The sequence below is a fragment of the Leptodactylus fuscus genome, chromosome 6 (genome assembly GCF_031893055.1).
Source record: "Leptodactylus fuscus isolate aLepFus1 chromosome 6, aLepFus1.hap2, whole genome shotgun sequence".
NCBI lineage: Eukaryota > Metazoa > Chordata > Amphibia > Anura > Leptodactylidae > Leptodactylus > Leptodactylus fuscus.
The window spans coordinates 59449350-59471444 of NC_134270.1; the positions used below are offsets into that span (position 1 = coordinate 59449350).

The following is a 22095-nucleotide window of genomic DNA, read 5'->3' on the forward strand; positions in this document are numbered from 1 at the left end:
TGTTGGGATTAAAACAGTTTTATTATATTATATTCTCTCTGCGTCCAATATAGTATATAATACAAAACACAAAATCCTCACCCCTGTACTCATTGTGAAATGCCATATAGAATAGGAGCCAGAGCATCCTAATCGTGCTATGAAATGTGCATGGAGATACAATCTCTGCTGAGTGACAGTTCAGGCTATTGGTGCTGTGTGGAAATCACTGGGAGTGGTGGAAAACAGGAGATGGGACAACCCCTTTCATTAAATATGCAATTATAACAAATAGAATGAAACTTAGAATTTTAGAGTTTTGGAGCCCACTGGCCACGCTTCTCTTTTTATTGTCTTGTATGAATGAATGAGAAAGGTTAGCATTACCATATCTGCTACCATATTTAATGGGAAAGACAGGGAGGCAGCACTATCTGTGCTTACAACATTTAGGAGAAAAAAAAGGTAGACATGGACAACCCAGTATTATACATTGATGCTTTTCAGCAAAATATGAAACTCAATATAAATAATATCAAGGTGTATAAGCCCACCAGTCACTTCATGGTGACCTCATTACATCTGTGCTTAGACTATTTACAGGGTGAAACTACTCTATACAGATATACAGTACTATGCAAAAGTCTTAGGCAGGTGTGGAAGAAATGCTGCAACACAAGAATGCTTTCAAAAATAGAAAATAGATTTTTGTCAATTAACAAAATGAAGGGATTGAACAAAAGAGAAATCTAAATCAAATCAATATTTGGTGTAACCGCCCTTTGGAGGAGGAGTCCTGGAAATGATGATGGGCTTATGTTCACCTCAGATCTTTCCTTCACTCCCTATATTCAGCCATTTGCTCAGACAGCCGGAAGCCTTGCAAAGCTGGTAACCAGTAGATAGAGAGGCCGCGGGGCCAGGTGAGGAGCATATGTAGCAGGGGCAGGGGTGGACGTGGCGGCGCACGGCGGGTCCAAACCAACGGCGCATGCCTAAATATTACCGGCTCAGCGCCACCGCAAACCCGCAGATGAAGTCATGGGCAGATGCTAGTAACCAAATAATTTTCCCCTCACTCCACTCTGTATGCTGCTCATGTTCTCCTGTATACTGGTTAAATTGTAGCGGCAAGTATAAGCAGGTCCTCTTTAACCAGAATATCTCAAAATCTATTTGAACTATAGACATGATCTTGGTCTTATTGGCTTTAAAACAAGACCAAGGTCATGGCTGTAGCCCCTGTTGCTCCGGAGTTAAAGTGACTGCTCCCTCTGCAGTCTCCCTGAATGTATCCTTCTTGGAGTAATCTGTAATGCACTTATGCCCAAACCTCTAACACAGTTTATTCAGAGCAGTTTGGAAGGTTAAGCTATTAAAAGAAGAGTCTTCACGTTTAAATAAGTTTATTGTAGTTTGTTGTAAAGTGTGATATTGGCAGTATTCATAGCCTTTAATTGTAAAATACTGCAGAATATGTTGCCACTATAGAGAAAGAAAGAAAGAAAGAAAGAAAGAAAGAAAGAAAGAAAGAAAGAAAGAAAGAAAGAAAGAAAGAAAGAAAGCAGTGTTACCTATTCATACACTGTTTACAGAGAGTGATGGAGAGGCAACACAATGTGTACCTAGTCTATTTACAAAGAATTAGGTAGAGACATTACAGACAAGAAAGTATTCCTTTATGTGTCAACATCATTTACATGAAGACGAAAGACTATCTGTGCCTAAATGATAAAGAGGTAAAGGCATTACTAATTGTATTTGCATTTCCCCTGCTACATATATTGTACTTTTATATATTTTCCAAATTTACACTGCCATATTAACGTGATATGTAATCTATAGTCAAAGCAATACACTATTCCTACCAACAAATTAGTCAGAAATATTTCCTACAGATGCAGAACTGGTTAGTAGGGTTGAGCAATCGGGATCGGGAACCATCGGATCATGATCGGCGATCGAGCAAATTTCATGATCGGGATCGCCTGGAAAATGATCAAAAATCGGATTTTAAAAATGATCTTGAAATCTCAAGATTAGCTCAACCCTACTGGTTAGATGTTAGGTTGATGATGCCATTCAATGTATTACATTGTATTACAATAACAAGGTAACTTTACAGGCATCTCTTACACTAAGTTTATTTTTCTTTACTAATAAAGTCAGTTTCAAACTAGACAAACTCCATTATAGATTCTCTTGAGACATATGTGATGTCACTTTCCATAAAACAAATAATTAAAGAATTATTAAAACCTCCTTCTGTTAGTAAAGAAGATCTCATCAGTGTTCCAGCTGCACAGACCACCCACACAGTCAGGATAGCAAAGTGACAGAAATCTGGATAGAAGTATCACTACATTTAGTGTGGGTGTAAATATTACTCATAAGTTCACATCTTCCCAATAGTCAGTTAAGATTTCAGATAAATGTAATGTCATTGAAACAAAAAAAAATGACTTACATGGAAAACATTTGAGTAAATGCATATTCAATATTAAACAATAAACTGGAAAAAGGAGCCTTAAACTCTTCAAACTAAGGGATAGTCATGAAAGTGATCAGCCGGGCCCTGCACACAACAGTAGACCCAGGTTTTAAGATGATAATGGAGCCAATGAAGTCCAGCACCAGACAACCACATCTAAACTAGACAGTGGAGCAGATCAGGTTACACTAGCAGATTGAAATAGTAATAGTATTTTATTGAGAATAGACTATAACTAGTAGATTAAATATGAGGGTCTGAATATGCCCCATCTGACATCAACAGCCTTATGAAAATACAATTCATGTAGGTTTCAATGACAAAAGCTAAACATGCTACATAGAAAACAACAAAATTATTCTTCAAAGAATCTCTCTTGATGCATAATCATATTCTGAATACACAATGCTAATTAATGAACCCCCCAGAGTCCAGGACATCATAACAGGGGAGATGATGCTCTCATCTGAGATCTACACTTTCCACAACCATGAAAAAAACACCTTCCTATAGCATAAAACACATTTACCAGCGCCTCTAGGTGACACCTATAGCCTGCCTTTTTAGTTGGGTTAATATTTCCCTGCACTTCTCTTAAGAAATCAAATATAAAAGAGTGCATGACAACAACTTCTGCAACTGCGATCTCCAGCAGCGTTATAGTTGGTAATGGAGTCATAGTCAAGCATGCGTGCCATTGTTGCATTCATACCAAGCATAGAAGAGACCTGGAGCTGTAGCTCTATGGATAGCTGGGGACCAGACACTTTCCTGTGGAAGAAAGTGCCTAAATGTGAATTGCCTTTCAGCTTACAATAACAATCCCCTTAGGCTAAGGCCCCATGTTGTGGAAAAATTGCGCTTTTTTGTTGCAGATATTGCACCAAAGCCAGGAGTGGGTTGAGCAGAAGGGGTTAGACACTCCTGTGTTTGGCTAAAAAAAACCACAGTACAATTTTCTACAAAAAAGCATATTTTACACAATGTGGGGCCTTAGCCTTAAAGGGAATCTGTCAGCAGGAAAATGAAAATCTAGTAAAAGTACCACTGTAGGGCAGCTTGTACAATTTCCAAAGATGCCTTTCTTATTTTGCTTGTACACTTTCCAAAGATGCCTTTCTTATTTTGCATTGCAGCTCCATTTTCATGAAAATCTTAATTTTATTATTATGCAAATTGTCTGAAAAGGGCTTTAGGGGTGCTTCTTCTCCAACTGGGGCTTCATTCTCTGCTTTAGATAACTGTCCCAAACTCATGCCCAGCTACAACTCCCCAATGCTCGATGTCTCCCATTTTGTCTGCAATTAGGGGCAGTTCACTAGAGCAGAAAGGAAAGTCCCAACAGTAAAAGAAACTCCCCTAAAGCCCTTTTCAGCTAATTTGCATAAGAATTAAAGAGGACTTTTCATGTCCTCCTGCACATGCGGTTTTATATACCACTAGAAAGCTGGCTGTGCACTGAATTGAGCTGGAGATATCAGTGCCATTAGTTTCAGCAACGATCTCTGCCCATTGTCAGAAGGGTGTTCCTGATAGTCTAGCTGTGAGGAACGCCCCTACTGACAGTACTTGTCCATAACCCTGTACTGTCGGAAGGGGGGCGTTCCTTACTGCCCAGCAGTGACGGTGAGCTGTGAGTAACGCCTCCCCAGTACAAGGGGGCACATACCGGGAAGACTGACAGTGCGCTGAATTCAGCGCACTGTCGGCTTTCTAGCGGTATATAAAACCACATGTGCAGGAATACATGAAAGGTCCTCTATAAACACTGAATTACATGAAAATGGAACTGCAATGCAGAACAAGAAAGCTTTGGAAAGTGTAGAAACCAACCTACAAGGTACTATCATTAGTTTGATACTGATTTTACCTGCTTAAAGAATCCTTTTAAAAATGACAACTTAGAACATAATTTTGACAATCCCTAATATGTAAGGAATGGATACATCATCAATATCTAAAGGCTGCAAAATCCCTTTAAAAAAAGACTATTTTTATACCATAAAAATCACATTACATTTATGTGGTCAGTTTAATAAAATAACAGCAGAACGATCAACTTACTGAACTCAGTGCTGATTGGAGGACAACATGACCTTATCTCTGATATCTCAGGTCATCTGTAAGAAAAGAAGCAAACCATCATTAATGCTCACCTCCAACACTCAATCATCATATGCAAAGTCAGCAGTTTACCGAAATTATTATCAGCTTGTAAATCACTGATACGTAAGATTATATGATGATAAGGCTGTTACAACCTGACCACACTCAAGAACAACATACAAACATTTACAAAATATAAGATGGAAATAGCAATAACAATGCACAATTTATGTAGTAATATAAATGACAAATGCAGATTTCTGCTCTGCTGAAGTTAGTCCACATTACCTGAATCACTGCTGTTACCAAGATGCAGGGAAGTGCTTTAAAGGGGTTGAGCAGGACTTCAAAACATGGCTACTTTCTTTTCAGGAAGTGACATCATAATGTATTATTATTATTATATCCATTGGCCATGCTGCAGTTCAGTCTCATTCATTTCAGTGGGATAGAAATGGGAAATGTGGCATTGCATTGTGACCAACGGATGTGATGTCACTTTCTGAGAAGAAAAAAGCAGTCATGTTTTCAAGCCCTGCACAACCTCTTTCAAGGTATCAAACCAAAAAAATTTATTATTACCGTGTTCCTACAAAAATAAGACCAACCCCCAAAATTAGCCCTAGCATGATTTTTCAGGATTTCTGGAGTATACTTGAAATATAAGCCTCACTCCGAAAATACATGGTTGCTGTTCATTAAAAAAAAAATAAAATGTCCAGGCACTACACATGTAAAAAAAGTAAATAAAATACAGTAGGACAAATATAGTAGACCCTTCATCAAAAAAAGAAGACACCCCCAAAAGAATTAGACATTCTTTAAGGAGCTATCAGTAAGAAGACATTAGCGAGATAGTTCAATAAGGGTTGATTATAGGGTAGTGCCAAGCACACACATATTGGGTAGTCCCACTGGCATCGCTCCCTTATGACTGCTTGCGGACACCAGAGGGAGCCGACTGCTACATTTGGCAATAGCAATGGGCCTCACAGTGACACGCCTTTGACAGGAGTGATGCAGATCTGTGTACTAGAGCCAATCCGCCATTGGCGCTTGCAAACTCTAATGGTTTTAGATCCGAGCAGGCCTGGTGAGTGGATTGTTATACATAGAAAAAAAAAAAAGCATCTCTGAAAATAAGCCCTAGGCCTGGAGAAACACAGTATTATCAGTGACATGTACAAATCTGTGCAGAGTGTGTCATATTCATCAACAAGGCAGGGAACCCGTTGATAAATATGGTGCTCAGGGTTTAAATAGGTTGGAAAAGTTTGAAACATAAATGCACCAAGTGAAACTGAAGTCCTGTCTACTCCATTATTTTATGGTATAAAGAGACTGTCTAAAAACCCTCAATTACGGTGATTACATAAAGGGGTTATGCAGGGGAAATTAAAGCTTTCTTTACATACCCTACAAGTTTTACAAATTAAAAAAAATTATAAATATATAGTATAAATATAAAATTTGTAGTATGTAGTATATATACTGTATTATAGTATATTTATGTCTTATATAAAAAAATGGGTTTCTGTCTGTCTGTTCTGTCTGTGCGACAAAACGACTGGACCAAACCGGGAAGGTTTTAGACAGGGTCTCAGCTCTCTAGGACTTACCTGAGATACAGTGTTCTCAAAAAATGACCTGCATTAGCCAATACAAGCCTGCAAGTCTTTCACTCATATGCCAACTACCATGCACACAATCACATGTCCCATTTCAGCCAATAGAAGCTTGCAGGCGCTTAGTCTTCACAGGCACGCAGTTTTACTCCAGGTCTCCATAACAACCCAGCCATTTTCTTTACTGCTGTAGATCATCTTTAAAGGAACAAGGCCTTTTGGATGACACTGTTACACAAGGTCACATACACACAACTTTACTCAAGATTTCCATAACAACCAATTGCAGGTTTTTCACTGACATCCAAACTGAGATACACATGATCACATGATGCTTATGGACCAAGGGAAACTTGCAGGTTCTTCAGCCTTGACATACACACAGCTTTACACCAGGTTTCCATAGCAACCAAGCTACTTATGACTTGTATTAGTCAATAACAGTTCGCAAGTCCTTAAATATTCAGTCATATTACGTGTATCAGCCAATATAACTTCAACTTTAACTTACAAGGTTTCCATAACAACACAGCCATAAATAGACTGGACCTATACAGAACTGCCCTACTGGATGTCAGCATTCTTAGAAATTGAAATGTATTTAAACTACACACAAAAGACATACAAAATAGAGAAGTGCCAATTTTTATGAGGCCACTACACAAACAAAAAATGAAATATACCTGTCCAAAGCCAAGTCATTCTACTAGTATATTATATAAGTATCAGAACCCTAATGATTACTGATGCAGAGTATAGCGGCATACCAGAAGTCTGTTCATACTGCGTCCCCTGCTGCTGTTCTAGAATATATGATGTCACCGACTCCATTCTACTTCTGCTGCAGATCCGGCATTGGTCATGTGACCAACAGTCAGAACCTCAGCAGGAGAGATAGAACAAAACTGAGACTCCCCAGCTGAAATCTGCAATGGTAATCCTAAGTGCTCTGGGGATTCTAAATATACATTTTTAGGTTACATTCTCCATAGCACTGTCCACCATCACAAATGTTCCGATAATAAAGTCTGACTTTATTTCAGCAATCCAGTGACGTCAGTATTTGGGGAAAAAAATAAAAGGATACCAAACAGACCACATTATAGTCAACCCGTTAATGTCTGACATTTCTGGGTCACATTGCTATGCATTATTCTGTCCTTCTGGTCCTGTGACAGACATGAAGATTGTATAGGAAGTGCAGATGTGTAACAGCGTATTAAAGCTTATCCAATGAAGGAAACGCATTGGTAAACTTTATTTTTCCCTGAAAAACCCCTTTAATAGCTACTTATTTGTATTATCCCATTGTTATCCCACAAATAGGCGATGTGCTGTATTCTTGCTAATGCAACCCCCAGGCTCCTAAAGAAGTCTGCTCTACTATTCTGCTCAGATGTTTACAGGCTTGCTGTAGGGTAACGCAAGTGAACAGAAACATAAAAATTACATTTGAAATCTGTGTTTTTCAGCTATTCCATAATTACTGTAGCTGAATGGTGTTTTCAAAGGTGACAGATCTTTGACTGATTTTTTTTTTTTTTTTAAATAGACCCATTTAACCCTTTCCCAAAATCCGCTGTAATAGTACGGTGGATGTCGGGTATTTAAATATGGCAGCTGCTTTGGAACTGAGCGTCCACCAAATCCGCCAAATCGCCTCTATATTTTACCCGTGAGAGTTAAGACCCCCAGTACCTTGGTCAAAGACTCTAGGGGCCCTAGTTATCCCTATGTCCAAAAAACATCTGGTCTACAAATTTATAAAACTTTGTGAATGTTGTAGCAGCAGCTGCACAGCGAATGCCTTAAAAACAAAGACCATAAGAAAGTAGCAGTTTTTCTGCAGCTCCTTCCCATTTTGAATTTTTTTTTCCAGCATCCCAGTACATCATACAGAATATCTACAATTTTCCAATATACTTTCTGTATCAGTTTGTCATGTTTTCTTTTTAGATCTCTGCTTTCTGTCATTCATTCTGCTTGCCTCTAGCTGATGAAATTCTGACCATGGTCATGTGACATACAGTCCATGGTCATGTGATGAGCACACAGGTGCCGCTCGTTATAGTCGCAGCACAATAATCAGACATCTGGCTGGTAACGAGCTGTGCACCTGTGTGTACATCACATGACCATGGACCGTAAATCACATGACCATGATCAGACCTTTACCCACTAGCAGTAACAGAATGAATGACACAAAGCAAGGATTTATAAAACTCTGAGGAATTGATACAGAAAGTTTATTGGAAAATTGTACAACTTTTTATTACACAAACAATTACATTTGTCTCTTAATATTGGTCTGAAAGTGGCCAACCCCTTTAAACTCTCATATAGCTCTGCAAACAAAAAATTTTTTTTTTTTAAAAATATGGAATTTAGAAGACGAGTCATTAATGAAAATTGCCTCTGGTGGGAAGGAGTTAAGCATTCGGACCATGAAGATTGATTTAATTTGATATCCCCTTGTTTAGGGGGAACGCCTCAATGTACAGAAGTAACTCTTGATTTGTCCAATGTCCTTTAGCATAAAGAGTTAAACAGGATTGCTATGTGTGCCTGAAACTAGCAGGTGTCTCATATACATAGCGCTGACTTGCTGTGTCCTGGAGACAGGGGCATGAGTAATGTAATTCATATCTCACATGTCTGTCATCAGTCAGACATCTGATCCGCTGACAGAACCCTTCAAAAACATACTACCGACTGTATATACCAATGGCAGCATGCTTATACAGATAGACACAATTAACATTATATACAGGCACACAGTTAATGGTAGTACATATTGATTTTTCTATAATATATGATTCTTATTGCTGTTATATTTTACAGTATTTGTATAACTTACCAAATAAATAGATTTCAGTTCTCTCACATTCAAAGCTCTTAGTCTATCATAGCAGAATGCAGTCAAAGGGACCTATCTCCCGAACCATATACAGCAATACTTCTTTATTACAGTACATGGTACATAGGCTCCCTATCCTATTAATATTATAAATGTGAAAGTTTGTGAGTTTGGATGTTTGTGGGTTTGTGTGTTCGGATGTTTGTTAGTCAATCACGCAAAACCCGCTCGACCGATTTGGCTGAAATTTTCCACAAACATAGTTAATACACCCCATTGCGCAATAGGCTACTTTTCGTCACAATAGCGCACATACGTTTTTCCCAGGACCCCCACAAACCCCAAACTCACATCACCATCTCTGCAATCTCACACACTTTGGACCATAGCAAGCCCCAAAATTCATATTGCCGTCTGCAGCCTCGCCCCTAACCCCACACAATCTCATATACATATACTTTACCACTTTGCCCCTCACCTTAACGATACTCCAGGAGGCTCTCTTTAACGCTCCGGAGCAGCCATGTTTGCCAACCCCCACCGCTCTGACAATCCGCGACACCGCCCACCCATGTCAATACCCCTAGGCGGTCTAATAAATGCAAAAAAAAAAAGTTTAAAAAAATAAAAAAAATATTTAAAACAAAAAAAAAAGGATTAAAAATTCAAATCACCCCCCTTTCCCTAGAACACATATAAAAGTAGTTAAAAACTGTGAAACACATACATGTTGGGTATCCCCGCATCCAAAATCGCCCGCTCTACAAAGCTATACAGATATTTTTCCGGTTCGGTAAACACCGTAGCGGGAAAAATGGTCAAAAGTGCCAAACCGCCGTTTTTTCACTGTTTTGATTCTGATAAAAATTTGAATAAAAAGTGATCAAAGCAATAACATTTCCTGAAAATGGTAGAACTACAAAGTACACCCAGTCCCGCAAAAAAAGACGCCATATACATCCCCGTACATGCACGTATAAAAAAGTTACGGCTGTCGGAATATGGCGACTTTTCAAAAAAAAATAATTTTTTAACAGTTTTGGATTTGTTTTTAAGGGGTCAAAATGTAACTAAAACCATATAAATTTGGTATCCCCGGAATCGTAACGAAACACAGAATACAGGGGACATGTCATTTTGGTTGCACAGTGAACGCCGTAAAACCAAAGCCCGTAAGAAAGTCGCAGAAATGCATTTTTTCTTGAAATCCACCCCATTTTGAATTTTTTCCCTGCTTCCCAGTACATTATATAGAATAATTAATGGTGGCATCATGAAGAAAAATTTGTCCTGCAAAAATTGAGACCTCATATGGCTCTGGGAGCGGAGAAATAAAAAAGTTATGGGGTTTAGAAGGAGGGGAGTCAAAAACGAAAATCAAAAAATGCCATCGGCGTGAAAGGGTTAACTTCAAATACCTCTGTCCCAAAGTCACTATGTAAAGTTTCTCACAACACCGTATAGCAGCTCAAATACAAATTAACTTCAACACAAAAGTCTCACGTATTCTCTGAATTACAGCAAAAACAAGATACAAACTTACATTTCATATCCCATACCTTAAATACAGTACGAAAACCTTACCCGCGCCTGTATATACCCACTTCTACAATCACCGCAGACGAAGTCACGGGTACCAGCTAGTGTGTAATAAGGCAAGGCCTCTGGTTTGCCCCTTGACTGTCATGTAAACTTATCTGAACACTGCGATCTCACAGTAGGGGACCCAAAGAGGTACAAAGGGGGCGCCCCCACCCCTAACTACTCACATGCCGTGACTGCTTTTGATCACAGTATATGAGGGGTTAAGTTGTCCAAGTTGGAGCATTTTCCTACTGTTAGAGCCAATCCCAGCTGTATAATACAACCAGAACCTGGAAGACATACAGACCTGCACTGAACCATTACAGTGCTGAGGTTCAACCATATGCTCTGCACATTGTAAGGCGTATATGGGGCTGCTGAGTGGGAAGGTACTAAAAGCTTTTTATCTTTTAAAAATCACACCTGCACCGAAAAGTGCAGAAAAAGCATGTTTTTCCCAATGCCATTTTAACTACACCTGTAAGTATAAACACTAACTAAGGCCAGTTGCAGATGACTGTGATGCAACCGTCCTGGGATGTCCCCTGTGTGCCGCCCGTGCATGCGCTGTTCTTCCGCGGCTTCTTTAATTAAATGAATAGGAGCCACAGAAGCATGGGCCGCAAAATAGGACTAGAATAGGACCGGTCCTATCTGAGGCTGCCTGAACTGTCGGCCCGCACATGGGATTGTGAAAATCACCGTTGTGTGTACGGACCCATAGAAAAGAATGGGTCGGTGTGTTATCCGTGAAATACACGGATAGCACACTTGACCTACACCACGGTCATCTGCAAGCGGCCTAATAAGGATTATTTTATTTATTTAGCAGCAGTGTCCTTTATGCATTTTTCTTATACTCTAGTTAGGCCTTAGGTTAGGTCAGTGTTTTGCATAGTTTGTAGCCCTAAACTTGGAATGGGTCAAAAACACAGAACGGGAACAAATTTTCCCAAATTTTCCCATTATACCTCAACTGGTTTTGAGTCAGAATCACTGATGGAAATCACTGACCAAAACACTAACATTTGAATAAGAAAACCCCAGATCCACTTGTATATGTAGATCCTTATCCTTACTGTCCAATCACATAGAAGATTGTAGTGCTGCTCAGTAAAGCTTTATGATCTCATGGCCTGAAAGCATTGTTATATGCATCGCTTTTCAACCCATTTGAATCACTTTAGCACGCAGCCCTAACTCCCACTGAAATTGGACTTACAAAAAAAAGCATTTTGTTAATTGTAAAAAACCAAATGGGAAAAGGCATTAACAAAGGAGGAAAAGTCTAACGGCCATCAGGACAGCTATAAAGAAAAATTAATGGTGCATATGAAGGAATTATACCCACTAAATACCAGTTCGGAAAAGCTTGTAGAAAAATGGTCAGGATTATATTGCCAGTTTTTATTTTTTTCTTCCTGCCTCAACATCTACATATATAGTGGGCAACAGAAGCAGAATAAAAAAATTAAAAAGTGTTAATCGAAACTCAACCTCATAATCAGTCCACAGCCATATAACACAAGCCCTTGTCAGGAGTAAGAGTACTAATAATTCTAATAATCATAATAATAAAAGTATTAAATGCATCTTCACATAAGAGTTGTAACAGAAGGGACGGCCTCATCTTCATTTAATCCATCTGCATCTGCTGCTGTGTGATGGTCACACATGCTGTTTCGATGCAGATTTTAGAGGGAAGGAATCTGTCACTAGGAAAATGCAGCGCAATCTGCAGGCATCATGTCATACAGCAGGAGGAGCTGAGCAGATTCATATATAGCTTCATGAGAAAAGATTCAGAATAACCAGAGCCATAGCTAGCAGGAGGGCAGTGGCCCTAGGCCCACTGACTCTGGGGGCCCTCTCCTGAGCCACCATAAACAAATGGAGTACTTTTAATTATATCAGTGTCTAAAGGAAATGTTAAAATGTATGGTAGAGCAGCTTTAGGGGTTCATTAGGGGGAATCATTGATATAAGGGGTCATTAGGGGGGCAGTATTTATCTCAGGAGCATAATACAAGGGGACAGTATTAAATTAAGGAGGCACTTGGGACCCAAACTCATCAGCTATTGGCACATGTGCAAAAACGGTGATCCATTAAAGGGGCTCTATCATTGGGAAAAGTCATTTTTAACTAAGCACATATTTGCATAATCTTTAGAAACGCTATTCCACAAGAACCTTTTGTACGTAAATTGCCTCAGTGGTTTTTGAGTGAGCCCGTTTTTATTCATATGTTAATCAGCCTCTTGGTGCAACCTGGAAGTCTCATTGTGCACCCTCTGCCTATTCTTTCCTATGTATGTATACAGCACAGGCTGCTGCTGCTGATGACTTCCTGTTTCCTGCTTGCACACACAGATAAAAGAGAGGAGGCTGCTGGGAACTTCCTGTGCTGGCTGGAAGTTAATTAGCATATGAATAAAAATGGTCTCATTCAAAAACCACTGAGGCGATTTACATACAAAAGGTATGTGTGGAATACTCTTTCTAAAGGCTATGCAAAGATGTGCTTAGCTAAAAATGACTTTTCCCAATGATAGAGCCGCTTTAAGTATTGACATTGCTATCTGTAATGATCATGTGTATTTACAGTCTTGTCATGTAGAAGTGTACAGGATGAGGCTGTAGTTATATTGCATGGTAACTATGAATACAGGGGTCACAATGCTTGCAAAACCACCACAGTTTCCAACTGATCAATAGTGGTCCTGGGCATTGGAACTCCACTGATTATTATCGTATATACTCGAGTATAAGCCGAATTTTTCAGCCCAGTTTTTGTGCTGAAAAGGCCCCCCTCGGGTTATACTTGAGTCAGCAAAAAAAAAAAAAAAAATTTTTTTTTTTTTTATTGGGGGAGGTCTATGACCAGCAGCAATATCAATGTATAGAATCTCCCATAAAATAGTGGGGAAAAAAAAAGCTTTAAAAAAAAAATTATAGTAATAGTAATTTATAGAATTATAAAAAAATAAAGTAAATAAAAGTTCTAAATCACTCCTTTCCCTAGAATAGACACAAAAGTAGAAAATTACTGTGAAACACAAACACATTAGGTATCCCTGTGTCTGAGAGTGTTCGGTCTACTGAATATAGGGGTTAATAGGAGCACTGCAGATACCCTATATTCAGCCAGGCTGAATTCCAAGTGGGGGGGGGGGGAGCAGTCCTCAAGCTCAGGGTAGGGGCAGACAGACAACCAAAACACCCCCTCCCCTTTCCCAGCACTTACTGCACCCAAAAACTCCAACCATTTTAATTTTTTAAATTTTCCAGTAGCTGCTGCATTTCCCCCCCTAGGCTTATACTCGAGTCAATAAGTTTTCCCAGTTTTTTGTGGTAAACCCCTTCAGAACTGAGACAGTTTCTGCATAAACTTTTTTCTTTCCCACATTTCAAGAGTCATGATTTTTTTCATCTTTTAGTCTAGTCACATGACGTCTTATTGTTTGTGGGACAAATTGTATTTTGTAATGGTACGATTCAATATTCTATACTATGTTACGGGAAGCTGGAAAAAAATAAGAATGAGGTGGAATTGGAAAAAAAAAAATTTCTTATGGGATAAATTTTCACACCATTCACTAAGTGGTAAAAATGACATGTTACCCGTATTCTGCGGGTCAGTACGATCACGGTGATATCAAATTTATAAAGTATTTTTAAAATTTTGATATCTTTTACGGCATTCACCGTATGGGACAAATATTTTTAGATTTTAATCTAAGGCATTTTTGAGTGTGGGGCACCTAAAGTGTTTTTGTTTATTTATTTTTATATGTGATATAGGGAAAAGGGGGATTTGAAATTGTTAATTTGTGTTTTTTTTATACTTTTAAAGCTTTTTTCATTTATTTTTTTTACTTTTATTTTCAGACCGCGTAGGGACCTTGAACCCTAGTGGGTCTGATCAATCATGCAATACATTTAAAAATTAATTTATTACAGCATATAGTAAAATCCATTTACTTCTGTGGCAGCGTGTAATAGAACTGTAGCAATGACAAGCTTGGGAGCCTTCAATTGTACTGACCTATATTGATGTGAATATAAATACTTTGGTTGTGATAGAAAGCTCCTATTCAACTCCAGCATTAGTCTTAGTCAGTGTTTCTCAAACACTTCAAGCCAAGTACCCCCTTGTGAAAGTTAAGATACAGCCAAGTACCCACAATGGACACTGTGGTTTCAGTCATGTTACAGATCCTGTTACTAAGCTCAAGTGGAGAAGAACAACTGGCACAGATAGTATGCCAAGCAAACCCCTTTGCTTATGGGGTAGCTGTGGCACACACACACTAGAAGTTCTGGGGGTCTTTAAGCTTTCAACCGGTTTTTAACTCATCAGATCATAGGTCAAAAGCTATCTATTTAGCACAGACTACCGACTGCTGTAGAGGTTGCCGTATGCTGTACCGGCATACAGTCGTGGATAGCTGTTTTTAGGTCCGGAATCTGGGGCGGCATCCCACCTCAATCTCCGGACCAAAATCCACTGTGTGAATTTAGCCTAAGGGACCTTTCTAACTCACTGTCCAAAGCAGGCAATCCCTTCAAAATGGTTGCTACTAGAGATGAGCGAACAGTGTTCTATCGAACACATGTTCGATCGGATATCAGGGTGTTCGCCATGTTCGAATCGAATCGAACACCACGTGGTAAAGTGCGCCAAAATTCGATTCCCCTCCCACCTTCCCTGGCGCCTTTTTTGCACCAATAACAGCGCAGGGGAGGTGGGACAGGAACTACGACACTGGGGGCATTGAAAAAAATTGGAAAAAGTCATTGGCTGCCGAAATCAGGTGACCTCCATTTTAGACGAATAGTGGATTTCAAATCCGGGTCATATGAGAATGTGAACTTTGTGACTATGAGACAGGGATAGCTGTACAGGCAGGGATAGCTAGGGATAACCTTTATTTAGGGGGGAATGTTATTAAAAATAACTTTTTGGGGCTCTATCGGGTGTGTAATTGTGATTTTTGTGAGATAAACTTTTTCCCATAGGGATGCATTGGCCAGCGCTGATTGGCCGAATTCCGTACTCTGGCCAATCAGTGCTGGCCAATGCATTCTATTAGCTTGATGAAGCAGAGTGTGCACAAGGGTTCAAGCGCACCCTCGGCTCTGATGTAGCAGAGCCGAGGCTGCACAAGGGTTCAAGCGCACCCTCGGCTCTGATGTAGGAGAGCCGAGGGTGCACTTGAACCCTTGTGCACCCTCAGCTCTGCTACATCAGAGCCGAGGGTGCGCTTGAACCCTTGTGCACACTCTGCTTCATCAAGCTAATAGAATGCATTGGCCAGCGCTGATTGGCCAATGTATTCTATTAGCCTGATGAAGTAGAGCTGAATGTGTGTGCTAAGCACACACATTCAGCTCTACTTCATCGGGCTAATAGAATGCATTGGCCAGCGCTGATTGGCCAGAGTACGGAACTCGACCAATCAGCGCTGGCTCTGCTGGAGGAGGCGGAGTCTAAGATCGCTCCACACCAGTCTCCATTCAGGTCCGACCTTAGACTCCGCCTCCTCCGGCAGAGCCAGCGCTGATTGGCCGAAGGCTGGCCAATGCATTCCTATGCGAATGCAGAGACTTAGCAGTGCTGAGTCAGTTTTGCTCAACTACACATCTGATGCACACTCGGCACTGCTACATCAGATGTAGCAATCTGATGTAGCAGAGCCGAGGGTGCACTAGAACCCCTGTGCAAACTCAGTTCACGCTAATAGAATGCATTGGCCAGCGCTGATTGGCCAATGCATTCTATTAGCCCGATGAAGTAGAGCTGAATGTGTGTGCTAAGCACACACATTCAGCACTGCTTCATCACGCCAATACAATGCATTAGCCAGTGCTGATTGGCCAGAGTACGGAATTCGGCCAATCAGCGCTGGCTCTGCTGGAGGAGGCGGAGTCTAAGGTCGGACCTGAATGGAGACTGGTGTGGAGCGATCTTAGACTCCGCCTCCTCCAGCAGAGCCAGCGCTGATTGGTCGAGTTCCGTACTCTGGCCAATCAGCGCTGGCCAATGCATTCTATTAGCCCGATGAAGTAGAGCTGAATGTGTGCGCTGATTGGCCGAATTCCGTACTCTGGCCAATCAGCACTGGCTAATGCATTGTATTGGCTTGATGAAGCAGTGCTGAATGTGTGTGCTTAGCTGAGTTTGCACAGGGGTTCTAGTGCACCCTCGGCTCTGCTACATCAGATTGCTACATCTGATGTAGCAGTGCCGAGTGTGCATCAGATGTGTAGTTGAGCAAAACTGACTCAGCACTGCTAAGTCTGCATTCGCATAGGAAACGCATTGGCCAGCCTTCGGCCAATCAGCGCTGGCTCTGCCGGAGGAGGCGGAGTCTAAGGTCGGACCTGAATGGAGACTGGTGTGGAGCGATCTTAGACTCCGCCTCCTCCAGCAGAGCCAGCGCTGATTGGCCGAATTCCGTACTCTGGCCAATCAGCACTGGCTAATGCATTGTATTGGCGTGATGAAGCAGTGCTGAATGTGTGTGCTTAGCACACACATTCAGCTCTACTTCATCGGGCTAATAGAATGCATTGGCCAGCGCTGATTGGCCAGAGTACGGAATTCGGCCAATCAGCGCTGGCTCTGCTGGAGGAGGCGGAGTCTAAGATCGCTCCACACCAGTCTCCATTCAGGTCCGACCTTAGACTCCGCCTCCTCCAGCAGAGCCAGCGCTGATTGGCCGAATTCCGTACTCTGGCCAATCAGCACTGGCTAATGCATTGTATTGGCGTGATGAAGCAGTGCTGAATGTGTGTGCTTAGCACACACATTCAGCTCTACTTCATCGGGCTAATAGAATGCATTGGCCAGCGCTGATTGGCCAGAGTACGGAATTCGGCCAATCAGCGCTGGCTCTGCTGGAGGAGGCGGAGTCTAAGATCGCTCCACACCAGTCTCCATTCAGGTCCGACCTTAGACTCCGCCTCCTCCAGCAGAGCCAGCGCTGATTGGCCGAATTCCGTACTCTGGCCAATCAGCACTGGCTAATGCATTGTATTGGCTTGATGAAGCAGTGCTGAATGTGTGTGCTTAGCACACACATTCAGCTCTACTTCATCGGGCTAATAGAATGCATTGGCCAATCAGCGCTGGCCAATGCATTCTATTAGCGTGAACTGAGTTTGCACAGGGGTTCTAGTGCACCCTCGGCTCTGCTACATCAGATTGCTACATCTGATGTAGCAGTGCCGAGTGTGCATCAGATGTGTAGTTGAGCAAAACTGACTCAGCACTGCTAAGTCTGCATTCGCATAGGAATGCATTGGCCAGCCTTCGGCCAATCAGCGCTGGCTCTGCCGGAGGAGGCGGAGTCTAAGGTCGGACCTGAATGGAGACTGGTGTGGAGCGATCTTAGACTCCGCCTCCTCCAGCAGAGCCAGCGCTGATTGGCCGAATTCCGTACTCTGGCCAATCAGCACTGGCTAATGCATTGTATTGGCGTGATGAAGCAGTGCTGAATGTGTGTGCTTAGCACACACATTCAGCTCTACTTCATCGGGCTAATAGAATGCATTGGCCAGCGCTGATTGGCCAGAGTACGGAATTCGGCCAATCAGCGCTGGCTCTGCTGGAGGAGGCGGAGTCTAAGATCGCTCCACACCAGTCTCCATTCAGGTCCGACCTTAGACTCCGCCTCCTCCAGCAGAGCCAGCGCTGATTGGCCGAATTCCGTACTCTGGCCAATCAGCACTGGCTAATGCATTGTATTGGCTTGATGAAGCAGTGCTGAATGTGTGTGCTTAGCACACACATTCAGCTCTACTTCATCGGGCTAATAGAATGCATTGGCCAATCAGCGCTGGCCAATGCATTCTATTAGCGTGAACTGAGTTTGCACAGGGGTTCTAGTGCACCCTCGGCTCTGCTACATCAGATTGCTACATCTGATGTAGCAGTGCCGAGTGTGCATCAGATGTGTAGTTGAGCAAAACTGACTCAGCACTGCTAAGTCTGCATTCGCATAGGAATGCATTGGCCAGCCTTCGGCCAATCAGCGCTGGCTCTGCCGGAGGAGGCGGAGTCTAAGGTCGGACCTGAATGGAGACTGGTGTGGAGCGATCTTAGACTCCGCCTCCTCCAGCAGAGCCAGCGCTGATTGGCCGAATTCCGTACTCTGGCCAATCAGCACTGGCTAATGCATTGTATTGGCTTGATGAAGCAGTGCTGAATGTGTGTGCTTAGCACACACATTCAGCTCTACTTCATCGGGCTAATAGAATGCATTGGCCAATCAGCGCTGGCCAATGCATTCTATTAGCGTGAACTGAGTTTGCACAGGGGTTCTAGTGCACCCTCGGCTCTGCTACATCAGATTGCTACATCTGATGTAGCAGTGCCGAGTGTGCATCAGATGTGTAGTTGAGCAAAACTGACTCAGCACTGCTAAGTCTGCATTCGCATAGGAATGCATTGGCCAGCCTTCGGCCAATCAGCGCTGGCTCTGCCGGAGGAGGCGGAGTCTAAGGTCGGACCTGAATGGAGACTGGTGTGGAGCGATCTTAGACTCCGCCTCCTCCAGCAGAGCCAGCGCTGATTGGCCGAATTCCGTACTCTGGCCAATCAGCACTGGCTAATGCATTGTATTGGCGTGATGAAGCAGTGCTGAATGTGTGTGCTTAGCACACACATTCAGCTCTACTTCATCGGGCTAATAGAATGCATTGGCCAGCGCTGATTGGCCAGAGTACGGAATTCGGCCAATCAGCGCTGGCTCTGCTGGAGGAGGCGGAGTCTAAGATCGCTCCACACCAGTCTCCATTCAGGTCCGACCTTAGACTCCGCCTCCTCCAGCAGAGCCAGCGCTGATTGGCCGAATTCCGTACTCTGGCCAATCAGCACTGGCTAATGCATTGTATTGGCTTGATGAAGCAGTGCTGAATGTGTGTGCTTAGCACACACATTCAGCTCTACTTCATCGGGCTAATAGAATGCATTGGCCAATCAGCGCTGGCCAATGCATTCTATTAGCGTGAACTGAGTTTGCACAGGGGTTCTAGTGCACCCTCGGCTCTGCTACATCAGATTGCTACATCTGATGTAGCAGTGCCGAGTGTGCATCAGATGTGTAGTTGAGCAAAACTGACTCAGCACTGCTAAGTCTGCATTCGCATAGGAATGCATTGGCCAGCCTTCGGCCAATCAGCGCTGGCTCTGCCGGAGGAGGCGGAGTCTAAGGTCGGACCTGAATGGAGACTGGTGTGGAGCTATCTTAGACTCCGCCTCCTCCAGCAGAGCCAGCGCTGATTGGTCGAGTTCCGTACTCTGGCCAATCAGCACTGGCCAATGCATTTCTATGGGGAAAAGTTAGCTTGCGAAAATCGCAAACTGACAGGGATTTCCATGAAATAAAGTGACTTTTATGCCCCCAGACATGCTTCCCCTGCTGTCCCAGTGTCATTCCAGGGTGTTGGTATCATTTCCTGGGGTGTCATAGTGGACTTGGTGACCCTCCAGACACGAATTTGGGTTTCCCCCTTAACGAGTTTATGTTCCCCATAGACTATAATGGGGTTCGAAACCCATTCGAACACTCGAACAGTGAGCGGCTGTTCGAATCGAATTTCGAACCTCGAACATTTTAGTGTTCGCTCATCTCTAGTTGCTACTTTTTCATCACAAACATGCTTTTTTTTTATCAAGTGTATGTACAATGATTTATTCTAACTAAAAGAAATTTGTAACAGCCACAGAACTTTAATCAGAGATAATATTTAATGTGTGTGTCTTATATGAGCAGATGCCTTCAAATAGTATTCCCTCTATAAGCCACACAGAGGAACAAAGAGCGTCTCATGCTATTGAATGAACCAGTGCATCTATTGGTTGGCGACTATAGGGATACACTGTAACTTAGTACTGAACCACTGATCTCAGGGAATGGAGTAAGACTTGGTGGGGTAGCCAGAAGGGTTGTCCAAATGAGAAAATACCATTAACGAATTAGTGTATGCCCAACACAACTACAAGCAGTACAGTGAACCCCGCTAATAGTTTCACATGAACTAGTACATGTCCTTGTCAAGATAAAGGAACGATCAGGAGTTCTAAATTGCATCTGACTAGATAGAGCATTTTTAAAGGTCATAACCATTCCACTAATGTGCTTAATAGTGCAGCAAGAAGGTGTCGCCATCAGGAACTGCCTAGCCCTGACACAGCAAAGAACAAAGCACTTCTTAGATACTAAAAGCAGCCAGTCCATTATCATATGTGCCAACAAGGCTCAAAAGAACACCATGCAAAGAACAAAGTCAATTCAGCGGGAATAAATCAACACAAATGGATAGATAAATACTGTATCAAACATCAATAATCTTCCTCAGCAACGCTTATGTTTAGGAATTAATATAAAACATTCAGTTACATAAGTCTTATTACAGGATCTCCGAGAGAATTGACGGAAGAACAGATTTTGCAGATTTCGAGGCATATCTGAAGTGGTGATATTCAAATCCAATTCTGTTGCACTTCTGTAGAAATTTGTATTAAACATATGAAGGTCAAGGGCGAAACTTTGCCAATAACTTTCAAGGACTGAAATCTTAAAGATTACCAACTAAAATGTTTTTCTATAGCCCAATAAATTATTTGCAATCTTGTCTATCATCCCTTTAATATTGTCCATTACAGAGACTACCACAGTTGTACCACTTCGTTCCTCAGCCTAATACATACAGCTCAACACAATCCATACATCATATCAGAGATACAAAAAAATATTACAGATATTTTTTATGCTCTCCCCCCCCCAAAAAAAAAAAAATGCACTCTTAAGTTTCGAAAGTCTTTAAAACCCATAACCCAGAATTCCCTGGTTTCTTAATCTAGGAGTTCTACTAGTCCTTGAGAGACACAATTAAGAACTGTGACCACTGGGATAGTCCCAATGGTCAGACACTTATACCCTGTTATGTGGATATGGAATAAGTTTATCATGTCATGTGGTACCACCCCGTTTTAAGATGATCTGACATCAGGTCTAAAAAGCCTAATGCTATACCTCACCTGATATCTGCTGCCACCCTAAGAATTTTGATGTTTTGTTCAGTCGTTCCAAAGCTATAAGCCTGTTCGTGTTTACGCAAATAAGAGTGTTTTAGTGAAGTGAAGTTGGCAGTAAGGGCTAGTTGACACGGGAATTCCGCGCGTGCACCTTCTGTCACTGGTGCAGTGCATGGCATCCCGTTGCGGCTTTCCGCTCCGGATTAGGCCCAAATTAATGGGCCTAGTCCAGAGGGTGCTGTTGCGAGGTGGACGCCACGGCCGAAACAGCCGTGGAATCCGCCTGAAGAAAGGGCAGCTCGCTTATTTTTTCCGCTGGTGGGAACAAACCACTAGCGGAAAAAAAAACACTAGTGGTCTACATAGACCTCTATTGTGAAGGGACCCCCTCTTGCCCCGTGTGAACTT

At 42.1% G+C, this 22095-nt stretch overlaps 1 protein-coding gene across 4 annotated transcripts in view; it reads right to left on the reverse strand.

The window, feature by feature from the left end:
• PKNOX2 (PBX/knotted 1 homeobox 2) overlaps positions 1-22095 on the reverse strand; it is a 306344-nt gene that overhangs the window by 217327 nt on the left and 66922 nt on the right. For all 4 annotated transcript variants that reach the window (XM_075280089.1, XM_075280084.1, XM_075280085.1 and 1 more), the window contains one exon: positions 4535-4590. The gene's annotated coding sequence lies outside the window, so the exon portion shown is untranslated. The remainder of the gene's footprint in view (positions 1-4534; positions 4591-22095) is intronic.